The sequence below is a fragment of the Papio anubis genome, chromosome 12 (assembly GCF_008728515.1).
Source record: "Papio anubis isolate 15944 chromosome 12, Panubis1.0, whole genome shotgun sequence".
Lineage (NCBI taxonomy): Eukaryota > Metazoa > Chordata > Mammalia > Primates > Cercopithecidae > Papio > Papio anubis.
In genome coordinates, this window is record NC_044987.1 from 101,015,774 (window position 1) to 101,039,818 (window position 24,045).

At 37.0% G+C, this 24,045-nt stretch overlaps 1 protein-coding gene and 1 pseudogene across 4 annotated transcripts in view; one reads left to right on the forward strand and one right to left on the reverse strand.

The window, feature by feature from the left end:
• LOC103877537 (endogenous retrovirus group K member 8 Gag polyprotein-like) overlaps nt 1–24,045 on the forward strand; it is a 376,678-nt gene that overhangs the window by 127,900 nt on the left and 224,733 nt on the right. Inside the window, exon 6 of one of the 4 annotated variants that reach the window (XR_002517018.2) lies at nt 4,156–4,368. The exons of the other annotated variants lie outside the window; for them this stretch is intronic. The gene's annotated coding sequence lies outside the window, so the exon portion shown is untranslated. Of the gene's footprint in view, nt 1–4,155; nt 4,369–24,045 lie in introns of those variants that run through there. 4 annotated transcript variants of the gene reach the window in all.
• Nucleotides 1,998–10,870, reverse strand: LOC100997516 (annotated as a pseudogene).

The window sequence follows — 24,045 nt, forward strand, 5'->3', positions numbered from 1 at the left end:
AAGTTATTTGTAGACTTTAGCCTTTGCAAAAAATAGAAGGTGTGCGTTTTCCTAAGAACGTGGTTGGATTAGCAAGCACACACCATAGATAAAAATTGAGTTCTTGCTTTTCGTACTTTCCTTCTTTCTCTTTCTTTTCTTTTCCTCTATCTCCATCTTTCTCTCCTTGTATCCCTCTTCTCTTTTTTCTTTCCAAAATAGCTTGTACCTTGTTTCAAAAATAACTTTTTGGTTTATATTTGAATGGAACAGTATGAAAATGGTATCAGGACAACAAAATATATAAATGCAAAACACTGCAGTTTGTGTCACCTAGGGTAGTAACAAATGTTACTGAAAGAGATTTTCTATCATTTATGGCTATTATTTAAGATTGCATTTTGACATTTTTTTCAAACGTTAACAGCTTGCAACCCATTATTGTGTCAATAATATAAGCTGAATTTTAAAATACAGAAAAGAAAAAAAGGGGGCATTCACTGAGTTCTTTGTATCTCCCTTTAAAGCAGAAATAGACATGAAATAAAGCAAGACAGAAACTTCATACAAATATATATGCAATTGGGGTCAGACTTTCATTAATGATACATAAGTGAGGTATTTCAGAATATTTTTATAAAACAGAGAAAACAAATTGTGAGACATGAATTCAAAAGCTTCCTGAAAAAATAAAACCAGATTATTTTGGTTTAACTATCCACTCCTCTGCTAATACACACTACCACCCCAACTCTCTTTTTTTCCCTCCTTCCTTCCTTCCTTCCTTCCTTCCTTCCTTCCTTCCTTCCTTCCGTTCCTCCCTTCTCAATTTCTTACTCTCACTCTTAATCTCCTTATAATAGGAGATTCTAAGCTTTAATTGTATCATTCTGTACTTCGTACAGAAGCTGAGCATTATATAAATCTGTGAAATGCAGTTGATAGCTAACAGCAAGATCCTCAGAGGTAACAAGATGGAATCAGTTCATCCCAAACACTTCAATGTCCAGCTTCTCGGGAAAATAATTGGGTTCTGACTTTGCAAATGAGCACCATCCCTAGTCATAATTGATTACTTCTTCCTAGGGTAGATAAGCAGCCCAATAATTTGAGATGATGCTCAGCATATGAGTGTTTCTTTGCCTATAGCACTAGAAAAGAAATTATAAGGCTTGGAAGTTATGACCCTTAATTTGTAGACCTAAGCACCAAGTTAAGAGGTCAGTCATCTTGAAGTTATTAAAATCAAATATATCATTAAGGCAATCTCATACTCTTCCAACAGGTAAATTTAGTTGGTCCTGGGGAAAGAGAGAAGGCAGGGAAGAGAAAATGAAAAAGCAAAAAGAAGGAATATTAGAAAAGATAGCATCGGAGCACAGTACAAATTAAAATTAAAATTCCCAGTTAATGCGTGGCCATGATGTTAGAGTATGTATGAAAGAGATAAATTGGATTATATATACTCTCACTGAAATTTAACACCCTCAATCAGAAGTACCTCTTCTTACCCCTTTGACATTTTCTACATTTCATAGTTTGCTATTCTCTTGGTTTTTCCACTTCATTATAATGTTTGAGGCATCTTTTTTGTTTAAAAAAAGGGAAAAGTGTCTTTGAACTTCACCTTGAGCTTTTCATAGGAAAAATAAGAGAGAACTCAATGGATATGCTAAATAAGCACTGCTGGAGTGAGCAGCTTAAGGTTGTGCCCCCAAACTTCAACTGAATAAGACTTTCTTCAGATAAATCGCTAATCAATGCAGTTCTTTCTCAAGTGGAGAATAAGCCTATGTCTATATTTTAATATTATAGATATTTTCTTTACCTTTATGAGTTCGTTCTCTTTTATAAAACAGAATAGAGTTTTTAATTCATCAATTTGATAAATTTTAAAAATCATTTCTGAGTCTGGATTTTAGATTAGCTAATTGTCAATGCAAACATGCTTTTTCTAAATTCTTTTATTGAAGATTCAGGAATGTCTTTGCAAGTGACACACTTTAGGGAGAGACAAGTTTCAGTTGCAAGCCATGCCTTTTATTAATTATTTGAATTTAGGTATGTTATTTAACTTCGTTAGGTACATTTTTTTCTCATCTATAATATGTAGTGTTAAATCAGCTCACTTCATGGTGTTGATAAAAAGACTAACAAAGCAGGATCTCAGCATAGCAGTCATTAAAGCCATAACCAGGCTCTCTCACCAGCTAACTTGTTGCACACATTCGATTCTAGTGCAATAATATCAAATGGAGATCCTCAGACATAGCCTGATGGGAGCCGGATATCATAAATCTCAGAAGGGAGATGGATTCTTCTGCTAGGGTCTGCTGGAGAAATTGGCGCCATGCAGTCCAGGGCTTATCTATTTGATAAAACAAGGAACTGTTAGGCAAACATTAGTACTTCGAGCTTTTCTAATATGTCAGAGAAGGAGAGACGGTTTTATTTCTTGACTTTAAGTGACCTACCCCATTTTTCCATCTCCATATCACATTCCTCAGAGTCTCAGACTCTGTGCTATGTTGGCTTCTTTGCCTGGAAATTAATAAAAAAGAACAAATTATTAAACTCAGCCTTCGAACTCCTTGATCTGTCTTCCTTAACTCAACAAACATTAGCTACCTACCACCCATCTGTACTCTGTAGAATTGAATAGTCTGTATAAGTTGTGTTTGGGCTTTATGACATACAATGTATTTAGTGAAAAACTGTCTTTCAATAGGACTGTTCTCTGGATGGAGTCCTAGTGTCAGTGAAGATTCAGTCCACGTTAGTACCGCAGGCAGGCTAGTAGTCTGGTACCCTTTAAACTTATATTCCATTAATACTTTAACATTTATTTATAGGAAAAGATACATGGTGTGTGGAGTATGAGGAGAGGTTGGCAAAGAAAGACCATTATTTATGGCTTTCAGGTTTTCTTTTATTATACTGAGAAACTCAGCTCAGGTCTCAAAGGTGCAAACTCACTACAAATCATAAACGTGGAGCTGGCCATACCTAGTCTCCACAGACGAAAGCTTTAACAGTCCTTGTTTTCCATATGTAATTCGGGTTGTCACCAACATCCTCCCAAAATAAGAAGCTTATCAAAATAGTCCTTCTAAACATTTAAGAGTATTCTTGAGAGGTAAATTTTGTTACATTTCCAGTATTTATTTGTGTCTCTCTATAAGAGACGGGCCATGTTTTAAAGTAAAGTATATTGCCATCGAATGCATTTGACTAGTTGACCACTCTTACTAGCTGTGTTTGTAATATTATTAAACCATTAGTTGCTTTTTACAAGAATACAAAATTAAGAGCTGCCAACATTTCCTTGCTCAGTAAGTAAGCCCTTGGATCCTCACGCCCAATCAAAAATGACTTAGGAGAAGTCTTTTAATTAGTCCTTGGTTTTTTTTTTTTTTTTCCAGTAATTCAAGGCCTTTACATTCAATCCGAAAACCTGATATAGTCACCCTGTTGACCAATTCAGAACATTTTGAGAACAATTCTCCATTCTTTTACTCCTGTTAGAATCTCCCATTTTGCACCTTCCAATATTACAAACCTTTAAGATACAACACAGCTAAGGGGAGGCATGCAGTGTCCCATTTTACTCCTGTGTTAAAATCTGAAGGATAGAAAGTCAGAATTAAGAATCACATTTGAAACATGGCCAGTTAGGAGGCTTGGGGTTTTCATGCACAATGCTTGGAACAAGAACAAAAGACTAACTTCAAAATCATTCCTAAATTCAACACAGGATCTGTCAATAGAAATACTAGATGATAGCCTAACCCCATAGAGAAAAAAGCACAGGAAATCGGCAGCTGGCTCTATTAAATCTGCCTTCCTTTTGTAAGCCTTGAGGAAGTCTTAGGAAGTGTTCAGAAGCTATGAGCTAGGTCAAAAGCAGTATAAACACTGTATTGGCTTCCAAGCACTGGTTCTAGGGTAGTCCACTCAAAGATGAGAAAATTAGAAAGAGGCATAATGTTATGAAAATATTCTAAAACATAAAAGAACATTTGCAGAGCAGAGATGTATTAAAACAACATACTATATAAAATAGAAAATTATTTTAAATATGCATCTACATGTGTTATTAATAGAACAACAAACAGTCTCAGTTTGGTTTTAAGTGAGTCTAATTAAATTGCACTCTTCTTTTCTTTCTTCATCTAGAAACAGTTGAGAAGCAGACACAGAAGTCAAACTTTATCAATAAGCTAAATTGGAAGAAAGGGCTTAGCATATGGTATTTCCGAATCTTTCCTGTCAACCATTTATTTAAGCTCAGATCTTGGGAAGCCCATCTGAGGGCTTTCAAAGAGAAAATATACTTATCAAGAATCATGCCTTTCCTGTTGTAGAGTAGAAATAAACAAAATCAATAAATCTCTGATGCTGACACAATTTTAACAGGTTTGGCCAATACAACAGAGAAATGAAAACTCACAGATGTACCCCACCAATGCAAGTGATTCATTCCTCCTCCTTGGGAAGAAAAAAAGAATGGAGACAAGGTGGGGAAAAGAGTGAAATAGCATCAAGGAGAGGAGAGGAATAAACATTCCTTTATAATTGTCTTTTTTAACCAATTTGGGGAAGAAGTTTGGATATTTGACCCTCCAAACCTCATGTTCAAACTTGACGCACAGCGTGGGAGGTGGAGCCTAATGAGAGGTGTTTCGGTCAGCAGGCAAATCCCTCATGAGCATCTTTGTGTCATTCTTGCAGGAATGAGTGAATTCTTGCTTTATTAGATCCCGTGAGAGTTCCCTCAAGAGCTGGTTGTTAAAAAGAGCCTAGGACTTCTTCTCTCTCTTGCTTCCTCTCTTGCCTTGCGATCTTCACATCCTGACTGTCCTTCAGCTTCCACCGTGAGTGGAAGACTCCTGAGGCTCTCACAAGAAGCAGACGTCGGCACCATGCTTCTTTTACAGTCTTCAGAGCCCTGAGAATGAGTAAGCCTCCTTTCTTTTCAAATGACACAGCCGTAGCTATTTCTTTATAGCAACTCAAATGGGCTAAAACAGAGGTCAATGGACTATCAGAATGTTCTGCCACCATTTTCATGAGATGGCTACCCCAAACCTGACCATGGACACTCTTGGGTGTCCTCCTGGGACTACTGGTAGGCAGAATGCACTTTGCCTCCAGGAAACTATAGAATGGGTTATTCAGTATGTATTAACAAAATTACCCAAAATCCTACACTAAACTCGAAGATGAACGGTTACACACTATTTACTTCTTATCCCAAATTAGGTCTAGCCACATTCATCTTAAATGCTCTTAGAGTTTCTGTATAAGATTAATTGATAAAATAAGATACTTACTATAAAATTTCACACAACATAGAGATGCCCCAAAATACTAATTAAATCCTTTCATCAAATAAAATTACTAGGGATAAGCACATTCAAGGCTTTAAATCCCTTTGCTGTTGTAAATTCATGTCCAAAGGAAAATTATCTATCACGTTTTTGTGAGTTAAAGTACAAAAGTAATTCAATATTCTTAAGGATTCTTAAGGCATCCAAATGAATGAAAGTCCTTGCCATTTTAAAAATTCTTGTTTGATTGTATTCTAGCTAGATGGCTTCCTCATGCCTAAAACGAGTTGAAGTTTGGCTGTCATCTGTCCCATCACTCTCTTCCACTGGAATAGACATATGTATTAGTTGGCCAGGGATGTCATTAAAAAATACAACACACTGGTGGCTTAAACGAAAGAATTATTATTTTTTTCTCATAATTTTAGAGGCTAGAATTCCATCGTCAAATTTTTGGCAGGTTTGGTTTCTTCTGAGGCTTTTCTCTTTCTCACCGTGTCCTCACGTGGTCATCCCTCTGTCTCTGCAATTGTCCTTTGTGTGTTCAAATTTCTTCTTTTTGTAAAGGACCAGCCATATTGGATTAGGGCCCACTCTAAAGACCTCATTTTAACTTAATAACCTCTTAAAACCTTATCTACAAGTTCAAACATGCTCAGGTACTGGGTGTTGTAACTGCAACATATCAATTTTGGGGGAACACATTTTATGCCCGCAGCAGTGTCATCTGTCAAGATTCTGGAAATTTAAATAATTCCATGTCAACTCTAATGGATCCAAAGTGATCTGAAGACAGACAAAATTGATGCCCCAGCTCCCAGAAAATTAAAACAAAAAAAAAAAGCAAGGAAATCCCCAACACCTATAGCAGTTGATTCAGGATGGTTTTTTTTATTCTTGAAATTAAGGATTTACTATTGCTGAGGTCTGTTGAAGGGACTCATTGCTGGCTGAGAGAAAGAGGCAGCCAGAGAAACCCTTCCTTGTGTTAGATTTTTAAGAATGCCAGTCAACTTAAGTCTCCCTGGAGACTATGACCTTGAGGTTATTTTCAACTGGGAGAAATCTCCTATAAGTAGCTTATTTCCATTTGTTTGCCATTTATCTAGGGGAAAATTGCAATTACATATATAGTATCTCTTCATGCAGAGTGACCTTCAAGATAATTATACTTTATTAGCCCTTAACATTTGCAAAAATGGCAGCTACTTTTTGAGCTACTATTTATTCTCATTCAGAATATTAAAAATCTCTTGATTTCCATTTTCTCTTTGGTCCCCATATTTCTGGCACTTCCATGGTAAATTGAGGGAGCCTCTGCCTGGCAGAAGCACCTGCAGATTCTTTTGCGAGCGGACATTTTACACCTGTGCCAGCAGTTTGTGCCTCTTGCTATAATCACTTAAGCCTAAGACAGCTGTTTCCTAGGGAGTTTCCAAACTGCTGTTGTTGCCTTGGAAGCTAGAGTCCTCTGGAGGACCGACATTTGTGCTTATGCTCCTCAGACATTGTCTCTCTCCAGCTTTTGAATGTTTCAAACAGTGAGCAGCATTTGCTTTTGCTACAACTTTTTCTTAAGTAGTGGCAAATGCCTCTAGGACTCTGCTTTCTTCCTCTATCACTCTGCACTTTCAGAAAGTTCACCCACTTGACTTTCTTAGAGTTGACCCGGTTTATTTGGTTTCTTTTTATCTTTATTTTATATCCGGCTAGAGCTGTTTGCTAGATGTGTGTATTTTTTTTGTTTTTTTTTTTACTACATTTCCTTTGCCCTCTGTCACCAATTTTGTTTTTCTTTAGATTTATTTTTCAGTAAGATCTAGTAAGATTTCACAATAAGTGTTATGAAACTAATAAGTTCCCAGTCTGTCAAAAACACCTCTAATTCCCCCATATTGAATCGAACCATCCTGTCTGATGTATAGTCTCCTGTCTGATAGCAAATAACCCAGACTTAGTGTTAGATGAAACATTCTATAAGTATTAAAGGAGGGAGATGAGTTTGCTAACAAAACAAAAGCAAGCTGATCACATGTTTCTCCAGTGCACAAAGTGAATGGAGGATGTGCACATGCTTTCAAAAGACATAGGGTTCAACTCAGAATCTACATTGAGCAGAAGTTCATTTGTTAAGACATTCTCACTTACTCAAGAGCCTAGTAACTTTGCTGCCCATATGCACCTCAGAAAACATTGATTCAAAGAGCTACTTAAGCCAACGAAAAGAAGATAAAGTAAAACACTGAGCTGAGTAGTTAAACACCAGAGGAGTACAATGGCTACCACAGCAGGTAAATATATACAATTTAGGGACATACAAAACCCAAAAATTTTTTGCAGGAAAGCATGGCAAATGAAAATAAAATAAAGCAAAACATAACATTGACATTTTCTAGGGGTTTAACTCCAAAATATATGAGATTTCAGGATATGATGGTAAGTGGGGATAATAGTATATCAATAATTAAAATATTCATATATAATAAGGAAGCACCACAGTCAGTGGATTATTCCCTAGTTTTACAAAAAGGCTAAATTATGATTAGATGAGATTTTAAAAGTAAATATAATTACCAGTAAAGTGTTCAAACAGCACATAAAAACAAGGAAAACAATCAACCCATGAAGTCAATCTTGAAAAATAAATATGTTTTCCTGTATTTTCTAACATTCTGTAATGTGTATGTATTAATTTTAAAGGCAGTGGAAAAAAAGTTACAAAAATGTGAGTGGGTGATTACAATAGGTATAATTCATAGATAAGTTAAAAAGAAAATAAAAACTATATATAGTTTTCTTATTGAAACCACTTTAAACTTCTTGCTTCCAGGCAAGTGTTGGTACAGGATAACTTTAGAGGCTGCCAGTGTAACTAACCTTCTGTTGATCACTCCATTCAAGCTGATCAAATAGTCCTTCCAAGGTCACAGGCCACCGACAGCAGGGATGACTAACTAAAACCCCAAATGCATAGTATGCAAGAAGGAGTGTTATAAGAACTGTGTAGGTGAGATAATTCTGCTGAACTCCAAATGCTCCAATTAGACAAGGGGATTTCATGTATTTTGGTGGAATTCTCAATCTTCAGGTGATATTGAAACAGAGGCTGTAAGGTTTAGGTTTAATAATACAGATTTCAAAACCAGGCAGCAATACATACTAGCTATGTAAACTTGAGCTATTTAATTTGCCTTGTTGTTGCTTAGTCCTTCTTTGAAAATTAAAAATCTGTACTCTGGAAGGAGTGACTTAGGTTGTCGTAATTCTGAGTGGATTAAATGAGATAATACACAGAAAGGTTTAGAGGTAAAGATACATAATGAATAGAGTTAGTGATTAGCAGAATGACTTCAGAGTCACATTTTGTGGATTTTTTTTTTTTTTTTTGGATGGTTAAAAAAATTTGGGTTTATTGTTTTTGCTAAATAATACAAAAAAAATTTCATTTTGAAGTCAGGGCTTGAATTATTTAATGTTGATCCATTTATGTAATTAAAAAAAAAAGGAAGGGGAAAGAGATCATGGCCAAAAAAATAGTAGTTAACCCCCATCCCACCCCCAAAGCTCTAGCCAGTCATGTGAGCTTCACCCACATTCCACTCAGTGCCTGATATTTGGATGGTGGAATACTCTGCCCCATGAGATTACCTGAAGGCACGGGGCAATGGGTGCCAATTTTAGCTCTCAGCAGGTTAGTCAACCAGACAAACTGGTGGGCTAAAGTCCAGAAATTCTTTCCAGGTTTTCTGCTCATTGGCTGAGCACATACAAACTGTCATAAGCTTGTAAAATTTAAGGGGAGTTGGGGTGGGGCATAAGAGCAAGAGGACAGCAGGAGAAGAGAAATTACGGGTCACTCAAGCTTTTTCCTGGATTGTGGCTCTGGATATAGATTTAAAGAGAGGTCAGAGTAAATGGACTCCAGGTTTCTTATCAAAGAAAACTATCCCTCAAAGAGGAGCCGAGATGTGCCATGCAAAAGAGTTCTTCCTGCAGAGGCACAGGAGAAAGGGCAGCTGACTCTCTCATGTGGAGAGAGCAGCGAGGAAGTTCTTCTAGTACCATGAAGTAAGACAGGCAGAGGGAGAATCCTGAGGTTGGGGCCAAATGTGAGACTGGTACACACACAATGAAAGACTAAAAAGCCATCAGGAACCCTCAAAGCCAAATTCTATCTGCACACTGGCTCTACAAAGTTCACAGCAAGAATCTCTTGCACCAAGTCAAGTTAGTGGCCTGGCTATGGATGGTGGGGAGGGCAATACATTTTTATTTTTAGAGGGATGAGGTGGGAAGAACAGCCATGATCTAGTAAAAGAGATCTTCAAGAAGCAGAAAATATTTAGAGAACATTTTAATATATATTTTCATATATATATTTAAAGTGAAGAAAAATAAAACTAATTCAAGCCATGTCCTGCCCCCCCCCCCCCCCCCAAAAAAAAAAAAAAAAAAAGAAAAAAAAAGGAAAAGAAAACAAAGAAAAATTTAAAGTGAGACCTTTGCTGCTCTGGTCTCAACTTAAGAATCACAGTCAGCTTGTTACTTTTATTTTGGAAGAAAAGATGTAAAAGTTTCTTTCAATTATTCAGAAGGCAAGTGTAGCTACTTATAAAAACAGAATGGCAGGAACAGAGTAGGAAAGGAAAATCAGAAGTAAAAGGGCAGAGTGGGAAAAGAATTTTCAAAAATAAAATTAACAAGGTGACTGTTCCAGAAGAGGGCTGTGGAAAGGACATGGTGGACCGAAGTCTGTTAGTCAAGTAATGATTCAACTTTTAAATTATTCTCCTGTTCTTTTTTGTTGGGTGCTTTGTTTGTTCAAGTCTAAGATTTGGAAATGCTGACCCTTTGTTAACAGCCAACAGGACATATAGGATCCCTTCCCTCCCCGCACCTGCCTCCGCTGAAGCCACCACCAGCGCCTCCTTGGCTGGTTGCTGGAAGAGTCCTCCATGTGTACGAACTCAGGATGACAGGGCAGCCTCCTTCTGTGGTTGCTGGGCTTGTGAACGTTGTAGTATCTTCTGGCTTTCCACGTCTCTAAAATGTTTTTCAACTAGTTTGCGTACATAGCTCAGTGCACTCCCCTCTTTGCATTTACAGTTTTCCACTTAATATGGGGGTGTAATAACAACTTCTTCCATGACTACGATGTTTTTTTCTTGCCATTTACAGTCTTTAATGGTCTTGTGATTGGTCTAGAAGAGCTGCTGGCCCTCTAGAGAGACACCAGCACTGATTGCATAGGCCTGACTCAGCTTTTCCTCCTTCTCTGTCCGTGCTTTGCTGGCAAGCTTACTAACATTGAGTGAAGCTAGGGGAGGAGGGGTTTCTGTTCTGTCATTAATTATTTCCACTTCGGAAACATACTGTAAGTTTATGAGCAAGATGTCTGCATGGTTGGGCTTTCCACTGGAAGAGGGACATTTTAAAGCCAGCATTTTGGATTGGTGGTCAAAGGCTACCACCTCGCCCTGCAGCCGCTGCTCCTGGCACGCCCCGCTGGCTCCCAACGCTATATACTCACCGGGAGGAGCCGCCATCTTGGGAGTGCAGCCGCGGCCGGCGGCAGCGGCGGCAGCAGCGGGCTAAAGCCGGGCCGCCAGTGAGCGCTGCGCCGCGCGGCGCCGCGTCGCGCCGCCATTTTGTGGATTTTTATCTCAGTTCCATCACTTTGGTAAGTAATTGAATCTTTTCTGTGCTTCAGCTTCCCCGTCTGTCATATAGCAATAGTAGTGGTACAACTATAGAGAGTTATTTGGAAGATAAATGAGTTTATACATAGTCAGGCTTAGAAGAATGCCTGGCATTTGATGCGCTCTCAATAAATGTCAGAAATCTTTTTCTCACTATTTTATGGATAAGAAAACTGAGGCACCGAGGAGTTAAGTAGTTTGCCTAACTAGTCACTAACAAGTTAAAAGAGCTTACATTCAAACCCAGACATTCAGGCTTTGCAGTTTGCATTCCTAATCACTGTATGGAGTTCATTCAATACATAGTGGGTTTTTATTGTTATTAGCTAAATTAAAGGTGACTCATTAGGCTGATCTCAAAACATGTTCCAGGAACTAGTAAGGAGAGGGTAAAGGCAAGCTCATTTCTTATATAATAAACATTATTCTGACTTTTATATATATATTTTACCATATTTAATTCTTCATCTCTATCATGCATGTAGTGTGATTTCCCGTGGGGAAATTGAGCCTGAGGGAAGATATGCCTTAATTATGGATGAAATAACATTAGAATTCAAATCTGCCTAACCTCAAAGCCTGAGTCTTGTGATTATAGAATACTGCTTCCAATATCTTCATATTTGCTCTAATAATGTTCAGTTTGTCCCTGGGATAGCCATACTCAGAATCTAGGTTTGCCCTAGAAAATGAACATTCCCATTGTCTTGATTTTTCCTGCAAGTCTTAATCTCTGAGAAAGTCAAAGTAGATGATGAGAAGATAATACAAAGTGAAGTGAACAGAACTTCATTAACCTTCTTTGCACAAAAGAACGTTTTCTAATATGAAAATGAAAGAATCAAGATGGAGTCACTAATATTAAGAAAACTTTGACAAATAGAGCCAGGGAACGCCATGAAGAGAGGGTTTTCACACTTGTGTACTTGATAATAAAACAAATCCTACAAAAGTCACAACCTTGCACAAAGGTCAGCCCAAACTTTTTTAAAACAATACTTAGGCAAGGATATCTTCCCAACAATTGCCTGTCCAGCCTCAAGCTGTAATTGATCTATGTAGCTAAGGATAATTACTACAATTATGTAATTCTCCTCATTTTTTTTTCCTTTAAAAACCTTTTTCCTTTAAAAACCTTTGCCTTCCTTTACCTCCCTGACTATGCACATAGTTGATAATGGCAACTTCCCATTGCAATATTCTATTCCCAAATAAACATCTTTTCCTCCAGAGAGTCTCTCTCTGTTACTCAGATTGACACTAGGAAATCTATCATGGGCTCATGATAAAAATAATACAATAATTCTCATCTTCAAAGACCTTTGATATTGCTAAGGTGTTCTACTTGGCAGAAAACATTGATGTCCCCCTCCTTTTTTTTTCTAGAATCTAAATCCTAGGATTCCTTGACGTTGTTACTGAGAGTCTGCAGTCTCAAGACTTTCAGGATAATAGTTCCAAAGGAATGTTATCTATATGGTTTTTCTGAGTAAGCCACTTCCATTTCAAGCAAAACATTTGGGATTGCATTTGTTGGCTGTTTCTCCAACTTCCATTCCCCTCCCCCCTTTTTTTCTGCCATCAACACTTTTAATTTCCTTTCGGTAAATTACTGTTCTACCATTGTGTTACAGCCTTGCTATTTGGTGGAAATGATCCCACTCTTAGCATCAGGGGTGTGGCTGATTGGCTTACCCTAATCTATGCCCTACCCCTTCTAGCATTGATTCCTTCTAGCCACAATAATTGGCTCAGGAATTGGTACATGATCTAATTGGGGCTAATGAAAGAGACTGAATCCAAAAACGTAAGCAGAAGCCTGCTTGGGTCCTCCTCTCTCATCCCTTGGAGTCATACTGGTGAGTGTAGGATAAATTCTGGAGCCTGGAATATGAAAACTGACTCTGCTAACACATGGTAGAGTTGTCATTGAGCTGCTGCCTCCAGCTTCAGTAGGGACCAGTTCTATCTCTAAACTGTTTCAGTTTTGTGAGCCAATAAATTCCACTCACTGCTGCTGTGGTTTAGATTGTATTTCTGTTACTTAGAGTTGTAGAGAGTCCTAGACAATAGCATATTTCATCAGGGAAAAACCTATCAGATCCCGTAACCCCTAAAATCCTAATGGTTCTTATGGAAAAGTAAATCAAATACCACACAAATTAGAAATGCAATGTCTTCTCTCACAGTGTAAGAAGCACATTTAGTGATTTTCAAAAGCCCCTTAGTTTCTGCAGCAAATGATTAATGGACTTTTAAAATCTACTTTTCATTGTAACATAGCCATATGTAGCTCCAGGGTAGACTGCCTCACACGTCAGGTATTATGCTACAAACATCATGTTACAAGGGAATACCGTGTGACTTCTTTTCTTGTATTAGAGAGTCTACTCAAAATACTGGCCTTACGATGATTCCATTGTGAATTTATGGCATCATATTGCTCTTCTTATCTAGTGGTGTAATAACAGTGAAAAATAGTGCCACATAGAAAGGGTAAGCTCCAAGCATGGAATGTGTGGTAGTCAATATGGCACTACACTAAACTTGGAAAAACTATTGGATTTAGTCCTGTGTGAGTTGCTAAAGAAAGAAACAAATATTCTGAATATTATTGGATGTAGTAAAAATTATTATGTTTTTGAATTTGATTTTCAACTTTTAGAAAACTATGAAAGCTCATATTTGAGTAGTATCTACTATGTATGCAGGCATCACCTAGGAGGATTCTATATATAATTGTATGTTTATATAGATGAATATATCTGTCTCTGTGTCTCTTGCTCTGTGTGTGTGTGTGTGTGTGTATGGTGTGTATGAATACATACATATTTATGTATATGCACACATACACATCATATTTGTATATACGTAGGCCTTGTAACTTCTCCTTATTGATATACCTTTTTCTTTCTGAAATATGAACAAAACAAAACAAAGAAACACTAAACACTGAAACTGAGATTCGGAGTGGTGTGAGGCCATTCAGAACTTCTCAATCCACCCCTCATAGCAATGGTAATGGTGTAGTCAGGAATCCAGGGAATTTTAGTCTAGGATGTGAAGAAAACTCTGAATCTCAGGATATCAGTAAAATAAATATGCTCTTATAAACTTGAATATTGCTGGAAAACATGACTAAATTTAGTGGTTTGTTAGAAATAAAGCAGTCAAGGGCTGAGAAAATGAACGTTTATGGCTGAGTATAGGCAGTCCATGGTTCTCAAAAGGCCAGGCAGTGCGCTTTCTCAAATCACATGCTTCCCTTCTCCGTTTGGCACCCAAGGACACTACTGCTGCCATGGCTGCCCTCGGGACTGGGACTAGGAAAATAGCTATTTGCAACTCTAAAGAAAGAAGATCATTGATTCCAGTTGACACTGACAAAAGGAAATTATGCTGTTTGCTATATATTTGAAAGAGATTTGGCTTTGGAACCACAGACACTGGCATTAAATCCTGCACAGGTATCTTATTAGCTGCTTGGCTTTGGGCAAGTTATTTAACTTTCAAATGCCGACATTTTCACATTTGTTAAATGCATATAATAAAATTTGTTAGGAGGATTACATATAGCATGAATGAAACCACTTAGTATGCTTATTGAATGGCATGAGGATCGCTTAGTGGGTGAGTCCATGGTTTAGCTGTACAATGCCTAAGGCTACCGGGCCCTCTAAAGATTCCTAGCACAACAAGGCTATTAATTCAAGTGAAAAGACGAAACTAATAAAAACAATTTTTCAAAATGTGGTGGATGGAATGACTGGAGTATTGTCCAGCTAGACCTAAAAATACGAAACTACACTTCAAAACAGCATGAATTTCCTCTGATTCTTTAATTAGAACTGCTTTTTAATTCATATCTAATCACTTTGATATTTTTTTCAGCTTAAACTTTTTTTTTTTTTTTTCTCTGTCGTAGCTAGGGGAATGTTTCAAAGAGGCATAGGGCTTATTTAGCGTACTACAAAACATTGTGGAAGAAATCCTAGAGCAAGAAGTCAGAAAATACTTGTTCCAAAGCTGCCTTTACCAGTTCTAACTACTTTAGTTTCCTCATCTAAGCAATAAAATGATTTTTCAGTCCCAAGCAGGTGTAAGGTCTTATGTTACCTCAGGTCACCCCATAAAATGCTAGCTTCATTCACTTCTGTTTAACAAGAAGGACTTTTTGAAGAATCATTTTAGTTTCATTATTCAAAGAGAGCAAACTAGTATCTGAATATGTCATCGATGAAGGGTTGTTTCTAGTCTTAGCCATAATTCACACTGTTATTTTTAAAATGTAATCACTATTAATTATAATCCTGACACAAAATAGTAATAATAGCTAACTTTCTTGAGCATTTTTTTTGTGCCAGAAACTGTTCTTACCAATTTACATATATTAACCAGTTCAAACTTCACAACAAGTCTGATCAGATAGGTTTCATTACCTCTATTTAAAGGTGACACACACACGTGGGCAAAGAGAAGTAATGTCAATTGTTCATATTTTCTTCTGTAGTAAATATTGGAACTGGAACTGGAACCTAGTCTATTTCCTGAGCCTAGACATTTGTTGAGCACACAACACAGCAAAATGTAGTTGTTGCTCCTCAATTTTACCCATGTGCCCTTTTTGCAATACTAAGTAGATCCACACAATATATTATAAGTGAAATATAAAATTACATAATGCAGATTGTGTCTCCCTCTCAATTTTTTTTTTGCAACAAACCTATCAATATTAGGGGAGGTAGGGATATGTGAGTCTGCATTATAATAGGACTATTATACAGGGAAATTATAAAATTGATAAAAATAAGCATTGTGATTTTAATAAAGTTTTAAAGAATTTAACAGGAATTATGAAATGAAACAAACACCTGAGTATGGAAAGTTTGAGAAAATAAAAATATGGGAACTAAAACATAAACATTAAAATACAAAGAATTAAATGTGTCATGTACATGTTTTAGCTGAATCAAAGAGTAAACACAAAACCATTTCCAAAACACAAAATAATTTTCAGTTTTGCCAGTTGTTGAATTTTTAAATCCTGTGCAATTTATTCTACTAATTATTTTAAAAGTAAAATATGAAGTATTGGTATATATTTTTTTCATATTTGCAAAAAAGCTAACTGCCTTCCTGGAGGGAAAGGAATTGGGTTGTTCCTCCTCTTTTCTTTATGTTTTAAATATATTCTCTGTTTTTTCATCAACTTTGTACTAAATTATTCTGTTCTTTTATCCAGTATGTCAAATTCCCATTCTCTTACAAAGGAACAAATAAGCTAAACTGATTAATTCCCTGTAATGAAAAGGAGTATATTTTCTGGCTCTTTTTACACATCAACTATTCACTTAATGTTTGCCACGTCTACAAAAAGGGAAAGACAACAAGAATAGCCCCAGGGTAATAAAAGTCTACTCACACAAACAAACAAAATAAAAACAGCTAACAGATTAAAAAGCATAAGAATAAATTTTTAGATTATTATTTTCTTTCTGCCTTTTCACTTTCTTCAATTTTTCAAAGTAGAAGGAAAGAGAGAAGAGCAAAAAAAGGAAAGTGTTGTATGGTTATGAGAGAAAAGGGGCAGGGAATATTTTTCCTAAAATATTTCTGCTTCTTACTTACGTTCTCCATTCTCGGCTTTGGTTTTTTCTCCCCAGGCACCTGGCCTTTGTTGGAGAGGCAACTCAGTGACTCCCAGGAATCTAATGCCACATCATGCTAGTTTTATAATTAGAGCCCACATTATAATTACCCTCACGTATATAATCAGTTCCTGAACATCTTCAATCAGTCAAGCTCTATCTTTGAGTGATAAGGCGGGAATAAGCTTTGTCTTTTTGTCTTGCTTTTTTTTTTTTTTGAGACAGAGTCTTGCTCTGTCTCTCAGGCTGGAGTACACTAGCGTGATCTCGGCTGACTGCAATCTCCGCCTCCCGAGTTCACGCCATTCTCCTGCCTCAGCCTCCATTTTATCAGAAAGACAGTGGATGTATATTTATTGTTTTGCAAAATCAGATGCTATCTCATTATAACACGATTAGTCAATTAATAAACACATATTACTAAGTATCTTATATCACTTCACAATATGGCAGAGCCTTAATACCCAATGCACACTGGGTATGATATATTTCCTGATGATGTACTACCGAAATTTGAATTTTGCCTGAATAAGGAACATTGCAAATGAAAAAGTATGTCACATATGTACATTTTTGTTTTAATATTGATTTATACTTCTAAAGAAAACTGGAAGACCACTGTAATAAAGTATTAAAAATATGAGGAGCATTTATGTATTGAACTCAATTTATGTAAATTTGGGTCTGACCAGCATATGTGCACTTTTGGCATAATGGGGCAGAATTCTTGAAGTTCCACAAGTGAATCTAAGCATTAGGGATGGTATTTTTAGCACAAAGCTGCTAACTGACTGATTATAACCAGATTTCATTGAGAATCACATTTCAAAAGAGAGGAAATGTTATCAACACATTATAATTTAGATTCAGATAAAACTCCCTGCATCAATTATCAGCACAAATATCTTCCCAAACCACTTTTTTTATATATAAGCAAATGAAATCCCTGAGAGTAAATGATTCCCAGTGTCATTTCCACATTATTAGGATGATGTTCATCTTACACAAAGTTTGAAATGGACTCAATATTTAACTTAGATGAGAGTACTGCATTACTGGTCCTTGAAATGATATTACAGACTGGGTCAGAATGTAGTAGCAAGATTAAACTATGTGCATTCAAATGTCTTTTCAATATCTTTTCCTTTGTATAAACTTAATCTCTCTCATCTATAAAAGGATTATGATAAAAACATTTCATACCCCCTAAGATTTGTGAAAATTAAATAATATATGGATACATGGAAATGCATTCTATGAGAATACATGGAAAGTGTTTGAAACAGAAATAAGCGTTAAATACAGTTTTAGCTATTATTAACTCTATTTTGTCCACTCAACTAGGTGAAAGAAAAGACCTGAAAATGAATTGGGGGTAGCAGGTGAGAGGTAAAAGTTTGGATGTAAAAAGCATAGATATATTTTCTGAAGGTCAAAATACCTTTCTTTAATCATTGGCCAGACTTTGGTTTATTGGTATCTTAGGATCTCGAAAAAACACTTCCTAAGACAGCAAGATGAAAAACCCCTGGCTGGCAAGAACAGACGGGTGGTGTCAGGAGTGAAACAGGGAGAACAGGAGGGCATTTTCACTGATGCGACAAGTTTGTTTGCAACATAAGGTATTTAACTTTAGGCTCATATTTTAAGCTCTATTTTATACATTTATTTAACAGGCTAGCAGATTGTAGCGCAAATTCACCTTTTGTGCTTTCTTTCATATAATGAGTTTTCTAAACCATATTATAATGTCATCTACTAAAAGTGCTTTTTCCCTTTCAAATGAAGATTTCAAGATAAATGGGAACTTTTGCCACAGATGTTAACATCATAAATGAGAAAGAAGAAAACATATTTTTCTCTATTTTCTCTTGAGTATGGTAAAAATAAATTTAAAATGGCTTGCCTAAGGACCACATCAATAAACAATATTGCCAGGCATCCTGGATTTAAAACCCTTTCTAACTATGTGATATTGATCAAACTATTTAATCTTTCTAGTTTTCTGTCTGGATAGTGGGGATTACAATAGTCCTAGCTTACAGAATGTTTGGAAATTTTAAATGATTTCATATAGAGAAAATTTTATAAAACAATTTTAAATATAAGTACTATCACTTTTGGCCATTCTATTATTATCAGTAATTGATTTCTGCTGAAATAGGTCTTATCGAATTCTTTCTTATAAAGGATCTTGTAAATGTAATTAATATTCTGCATGTAACTAAGGAAAAACCAGTCACACACATTTGTAAAGATGGTTATCCATTCCATTTAACACTTCAGGGAATCTACACAATGGTCAAGACAGCCACACTATTTTAAAAGTAATAAAATATATCAGCTACCCGTCTTTGAAACAGTAGTGTTCATGCCTCTAATAGTGAATGTGGTCAGGCACCTGTATGAGTAACAATTCATAAATTTGTCTGGTGTCTCACCATCTTGACCTTAATTAAAGTGAAGTCTTCTGTTACTGGGCAAACCCAGGTGCCCTGAATGCCTTCACAAGAACAGAAATAGACAGAATGATTTATGTAGTTGTCTTGCTGGAAAACTACCAAACTATGTTAACAATAAAGATGCTCACTAGGAAAAACTCAATATTTGCCCCAATCTATGTAAACCCTTACTTGTAAGGCTTGAGGTAACTGGAATGCTGGTAGGACAGAAGATATGGAAGCTAACTTGCACTGAAAACCATTTTTTCTGGGATCCCCTGAAGTGCTTCACCTGTTCAGCCCCATATGACATGGCTTTAGCACCTGTAAATTATTTTAGCTTATGAGCACTTCGCCAAGTGAAGAGGATGACTGAATCATGAGTCAGGATGCCTGGAGCAGAAGTGCCCAGGGTCTCTTTCACACTTGAAAATAAAATAACAATCAAAATCATTTGGTACCTCTTAGGCCCTTAAGTTTATATTTTTATATTTTATTCCTCTGGATGTGAGGAAAGAAACATCTCCTTTTGTGATAAGAAAACTGAGTTTATATAACACGATTTATTTTATATTTTCTGAAACTAGAAACACCATTTAGTTATGATATTTTCTAAATAGGATATATCCACAGTAAGGGATACTAAACGGTGTTCTTTTTTTTTCCTTTTTTGAGACAGAGCCTTGCTCTGTCGTCCCAGGCTGGAGTGCAGTGGTGTGATCTTGGCGCACTGCAACCTCCGTCTCCCGGGTTCACGCCATTCTTCTGCCTCAGTCTCCTGAGTAGCTGGGATTACAGATGCTGCCATCACGCCCGGATAATTTTTTGTATTTTTAGTAGAGGTGGGGTTTCACCGTGTTGCCAGGATGGTCTCCATCTCCTGACCTCGTGATCCGCCCTCCTCGGCCTCCCAGAGTGCCGGGATTACAGGCGTGAGCCACTATGTTCTTGATCCACATGCCCATGGTTCAGGAAAGCATGGGCTCCAACAATTTAGTGGACAAAGTTTTCTATTCAAGTGTCTTCCTTTTAGACATGACATTTTTTTTGCATAGATAAAACCTTCTCTGCCTCACCTTCTGAACTAGAAGTTCCTGGAAGCCAAAACAAGATTTGGTTGTTTTTTTCCTGTTCCCCAGTTTTTAGCATAGGACCTTAATTCCAACAATTAATTTGTTAAATAATTAATAAATCAATTGGTGAACTGATTTACAAAGTTCTGAAATGTCTCTTCTGTACAGTCCTGCTTAGATGATATGATCTGTTAGTAGTATTTCTTAAGGATCGGATAATACAACTGTCCAACTAAAATCTCCCAGAACAATCCAGATTTTAAATATACTATATTGTTGCCATATGGACTGTCAGTTTCCAGTTCAAGAAATACATACATAGTGGATACACTTCATACAACGGGCAAGGAAGACTCTATAACCTCAAAACCCCTCAACCATCCTTTAAGCAACATGACCTGAAAGGAAGAGTATGGCCTTTGGAATCCAAGTGACCTAGGTTTAAACGCACATTCTGCTCTTTACTAGAGGTTTTTCCAGGACTTTTTTTTTTTTTTTTTTACATGATTCTTACTGGCTTCGGAAAACACTGTTCCATCAAAAACATACGTGGAAACCAAATATAATAACAGAAAAAGACAGAACTTTTCTCCTTGGAGCAGAGTGAAGGGCCAGCTCCCAGTTCACTTGGTTGTCCGTCTCTACTCTGCCCAACTCAACACTTCGAATCCCACTGGGCTCAGGAAGGCGGAGCTCTGTGAAACAAAGTTGAGAAACCCTAACGTCTTTGAGAATCAGATGACACTTACCTGAATCAAGTGTGTTCATCCTGAAAAGATTTTACAACCACAACACTGATTTGGTCTTTAATTTTCAGGTGATTTCTTACTCTTAGAACCTTTTTTTTTTTTTTTTTTTTCTGTTTGGAGAGAACAGGTTTGTGAATAGTTTAGCAAATCCTGGGCCCTGATATTTTCTTTAAACTCTGCTTGCAAATTGAGCAGTATCTTCTTTAGCTTACTTCTCTCCCTTCCTATAACCTAACATACAGAGCTGGAAAAATTCAAGAGGAAGGGAGTTAGACTCCAGCTTTTGATGTAAACAAGGACCATCGGTGCAAGAGATGGGTAGAATTGATGGGGGTGGAGGGGCGTCTTTTTAAGCAATCTTCCATGGCTACGCCTAAGAACAATATAGACAACAGTCTCCTCATCACGCAACATGGGTTGCCATTTTTGCAGCCTCAAATAGCAGTTTGGAATTTGTCCGGCCTTCACTGACCACTTCCTTACCAGCTTCATTTTGCCACCCAGTGGCAAATGCAATGCACTTTAATCCAATGCAATGAATTTTAAAGGCAATGCAATATACTTTAATTTTTTGTTACCATACATTCCAAGTTCTGGCATTAACTTCTGTGTGAATTATCTATTACTAATATGAAAAGCCACCCCAAAAGAAAAAGTAAAACAACAACCTGCATCTTCTGTTTCGGCTAGATTCAGTCAGGTATTTTTTATTCTGTTTTCAGAAACCTGCAAAAAATTAATGAGACAGTTTTGACATTGTAATTGTTCATGGACTCAGTCGTGACTGGATGATCCATAATGAAAACATTCATGTGCGTAGCCTTTGTTAGGGTTCAGCTAGGGCTTCTCTGTTCTGTTTTCTCCATTTCCATCTGGCTAAGTCAGGCGCATTCTCATCTTGGTTTTGGTGTTCCCACTATAAACGAAAGAGGTTAAGCCGCAGTGTGCAAACACCTTTTGAGTCTCTGCCTACGTATAATTTGCTAATATCACGTTGGCCAAAATGTCACATGACTAAGTGTAGATTCACAGGTTAGAGAAGTGAATTCATTTTCTTGATGGGTAGGGTGCCACAACCAAATTGCAGTGGTGTGTACATGCAAGGATGGAAAGAATTATTGCGTTTCTCTCTAAAAGTAACTTCCCATGGATTTATTATAATCAATTATAAGTTGTTTTTAATTTATTTTTGTCATAATAATCAAATAATGAAGCTTAGGAAAATCTTTTAAAAATGAGCAACAATAGAATCAAAATTGTTCCTGAAATTGTTCGTCACCTACTTGAATTTAGATATACGTTCTTAGAGGTGAGAAAGGAATGTGGAATTATATTTAGTGTCTTGAGAATTATTCATTATCTTGCTTTCTTGACTGTAGGCCAAAATATCCTTGAAATTATATTGACAACTCACAATTTCCTAGGAGAGTGGAGAATCTGGCTTTAAAATTTGCAGAAACAGATGAAGATATGAAGCAAAAAGCACAAAAGTGATCTATTAGTAGGTATAGTCTGATCTCCACTGAGATATTAATATAATGAAATCTCAAACATTCTGAGTATTTTTGTACTTCTAGCTCAGTTTTAATTTTCAGAGAACAATCATCTAAATTAGTCTACTTTTGATCCGTTTAATCCTCACCTAAATGAGGCCTGACGAGTGCACATGGTCTTCATATGCATTTGTCTTGTGGAGAGGAAGTGGAAGCTGGCAGCTGACAGGCAGCAAAGGCACACTTACTCTGTATTGGAGTTTATCATGCCCAGGGTAGAGCTATCTGACACATCAGTTGCAAGGGGTCAAAGCAAAGTTTGAGAATTATTTCTTTTCATGACCGAAAAGTCTATGATAAATAAATTAATTTCAGGGAACACAAAACCTTCCTCACTTTCCTTTAGAATCAATGTTGAGGACTTTAGGCCTTAGACATAGGGGATGTAGGAATAGACTGAGCAAAAGACCTGAGAACATTTTCTTTAATGTATATCCTAGTGGGTTTCCATCGTAGTGGATGCTTGTCACTCAAAAATGGGAATGAGGAAAAGTGGCACAGGATCTGAAGAATTAGCACATTATTTCTCAGAGCCTAGATCCTGCATGCCAATATTAACTGCCCTCTCAGCAAACTCTGCAGGGCTGGGGTCATAACTCTACTCCCAGCTGTGGCTATCTGTTGTGCATGGTAGTTTGGAATCTGATGACACAAAGCCACCATCCCAGGCAGCAGCCAGCTGTCTTTGGAGTTCTCTCTTCTTTTAATGTTCCATTAACCTCTCACAACCGGCCTTCCTATGCAAGATCATCAGTTCAGCTAATCTTTGACTGATCTCTCCCCTTTCTGCCGGAGGTTCATCATTAATGCATTCTCCCTCTGCTCCCTGCTTCCTCTCAGCCTACCAGTGCTCTCTATTAGTGCAAGCTGTGCCGGGGGCAATTCATCCCACTCTGCTCAGCACCAGCTTTGTTGGGATTCAGCACCTTTGGGCCCTAAGGCAATGTATGTCTAGGCCCATTAGACACTGGGTTAGAAGCAATGTGAGGACATCTCCTTGTGTAGGAACATGAACTCTCAGAAAATTGAGCCTCCATTTCCTCCTTTGGCCTGCTAGTATGCTCCTATTCACTTGATGCCCCGTCCTATAACTATGACTGAAATTAATTACAATAATAAAAATAGCAGTAACAATAGTTACTATACAATAATAATGCTGTGATATCATAATAACAATAGTCAGCTTCATAAACAGAGTGCTAATGGCCTGGATCTGTGCCAGATGCTACATGCTCCGATTAAATTCTTACAGCCTCTCTCTGAGTTAGGTAATTTTGATGAGGGAGGATGTACCAGGTCACAGAAAGTTTAATGAAGCTGCCCAAGGCCATCCAACCAGTAAGGAAAAAGCCTGTGCTTGATCTTTTCTTCCCTATTTCCTTTAAAACTTGAACTTTTAACCATTATACTTAATAAAAAAGATAGCTACCAGTTATGTTGCCTGGGGTTTTACCCGTATCAACATTTCAAAATTAAATGTAGTTTAGTATTTAAATCATTAGCAAGGTTGATATATATTAGTTTGGTACGTGGAAATATACCGTACATTAAGTTGGTACAAATTTTTAAAATA